Source organism: Echinops telfairi, unplaced genomic scaffold (genome assembly GCF_000313985.2).
Source record: "Echinops telfairi isolate 266 unplaced genomic scaffold, ASM31398v2 ScPeMD7_23;HRSCAF=83, whole genome shotgun sequence".
Classification (NCBI taxonomy): domain Eukaryota; kingdom Metazoa; phylum Chordata; class Mammalia; order Afrosoricida; family Tenrecidae; genus Echinops; species Echinops telfairi.
Window position 1 is genome coordinate 69,077,406 of NW_022103920.1, and position 1,644 is coordinate 69,079,049.

The 1,644-nt window shown below is 42.1% G+C and overlaps 1 pseudogene; it reads right to left on the bottom strand.

Moving 5' to 3' along the window:
- Window positions 1-541: 541 nt before the first annotated feature.
- On the bottom strand, window positions 542-992 carry LOC101655026 (annotated as a pseudogene).
- Window positions 993-1,644: the final 652 nt, after the last annotated feature.

Here is a 1,644-nt window from a genome sequence, read left to right on the forward strand (position 1 = left end):
TGAGCTAGATGAACGCTTGCTTACCTTCAAGTCTTTAAGACCCCAGACGCTGTATCTTTTGATAGCAGGACACCATCAGCGTTCTTCACCACATTTGCTTATGCACCTGCTTTGTTTTCAGCGATTGTGTCAGAAAGCTGAGCGTCATGGAATGCCAGTTTAATAGAACAAAATGTTCTTGCATTGAGGGAGTACTTGAGTGGAGGCCCAATGTCCATCTGCTACCTAAACATATAAACTAATTAATATATAAACATATAAAAATATGCACATAAATCTATTTCCCCATCCTCAGATATAAATAGATTTACATATGTACATGCCTTTATTTAGACTACTATAAATGCCCTTTGCCTCCTAGCTCTTTCCTCTATTTCCTTTTACTTTATGAAAAGTATTTTTATCATGTTTTAAAAATAGTAAAGACCCTTTTTAAGATGCCTAGACTTGCAAGAACTCAGAACACTTTGTTGGTAGATATCAAAGCTTTCAATCCAGTAAACTTTATTTTTCAATGTTCATGGCCTTTATTAACCAGTAGTTACTTGTCTTCTGGTTTGTGGAAGCAGTAGGTCAGACAGCACTTCCCACATGTCTGTCAATGTGGCTGGCCATGAGAAGCCCAGCACCACACTCATCTGAAGGGCACTCGCCCCGAAGGTGGTTGATTTTGCCATTTTCAACCACCTTGTAGTATTTTCAGATGGCTAGCTTAACCATATTTCTCTTATGCTTGCTCTTCTTCAGATTGGTGTAAGACTTCTTCCTTTTCTCAGCACCACCAAGAAGTCTCAGAACAAGATGAAGAGTAGACTCCTTCTGAAACAAGGAACGTCCATCTTCCAGCTGCTTGCCAGCAAAGATCAGCCACGGCTGATCAGGAGGAATCCCTCCTTGTCCTGGATCTTGGCCTTCACATTCTCTGTCGTCTCTGAGGGTTAGACCTCGAGAGGGATGGTCTTCCATGTAGAGGTCTTCACGAAGATCTGCATCCTAGCAGGCTCCACCGCAGATGGCCGATCAGAAAGGAGACCAGTAAACTTTTAAGACAGGATTATATACAGGGCTCTGTGTTTGCTGTGATCAGAGTTCATCGGAGTATGGAGATATAAGTCGTCATACGGTCCCAACCTCAGAAGGGGACAGTTTAGTGGGTATGAATAAGGTGGCCCACCCAGTGCTATCTCTTGGTCACTTTATCCTCCTCTTGTCTCCCAAATCCATGTCAATATTAAGATGGAGAGTAGAGCTGGGATACGATAGCACTTAGGGACTGGAAGAACGGGATACAGGGCAAGGAAGATCATGGAAAGTCTAGAGACAATTTTCCAGTCCTTGTCCTGCAGACGGGCTAGAGGTGTGCTGGCCCTTGCTTCGCTGGGCAGACGGACCCTGGTGTGGCTGGGCTATCTGGCTGTGATCATCCTTGGTTTGCTGTATTGCTGAACAAATGTGTGAGCATCAGGAACGGAAAATGTGAGGAAGCCCACTAATTTAAGAAGATGATAAAATAATTCTGTTTGTTAATCACTGTATTATGAAAACAAGTATAGGACATAATCCCAAACTTATATTAGAATAGTTTGGACTGTCATTTACGTAATATTTTCTCCTTAGTCAACTAAATTTTTAGTATATGTTGTT